This window comes from Anarrhichthys ocellatus, unplaced genomic scaffold (assembly GCF_004355925.1).
Source record: "Anarrhichthys ocellatus isolate YVR2014 unplaced genomic scaffold, GSC_Weel_1.0 scaffold22, whole genome shotgun sequence".
Lineage (NCBI taxonomy): Eukaryota > Metazoa > Chordata > Actinopteri > Perciformes > Anarhichadidae > Anarrhichthys > Anarrhichthys ocellatus.
The window spans coordinates 6687768-6687988 of record NW_022280052.1 but is presented as its reverse complement, the minus strand read 5'-3'; the positions used below and the strand labels follow the sequence as shown (position 1 = coordinate 6687988).

The window sequence follows — 221 nt, the reverse complement described above, 5'->3', positions numbered from 1 at the left end:
AACAACAAAAGGTATTTAGGTCAGACACATATGCAACGCTGATTACCATTAAATGTGTGGTATTTGTTAGAAATGTACGTTTGTACATGGAGGGGCTTCTTCTTCTTTAAATTCCATTGGCGGATCGCAACCTTCTTCTTCTTCTTCTTCTTCTTCTTCTTCTTCTTCTTCTTCGAGAGAGAGAGAGAGAGAGAGAGAGAGAGAGAGAGAGAGAGAGAGAG

The 221-nt window shown here is 40.3% G+C and overlaps 1 protein-coding gene across 2 annotated transcripts in view; it reads right to left on the bottom strand.

The window, feature by feature from the left end:
- LOC116390266 (serine/arginine-rich splicing factor 11) overlaps positions 1–221 on the bottom strand; it is an 8007-nt gene that overhangs the window by 4115 nt on the left and 3671 nt on the right. The gene's annotated exons all lie outside the window — the stretch shown is intronic.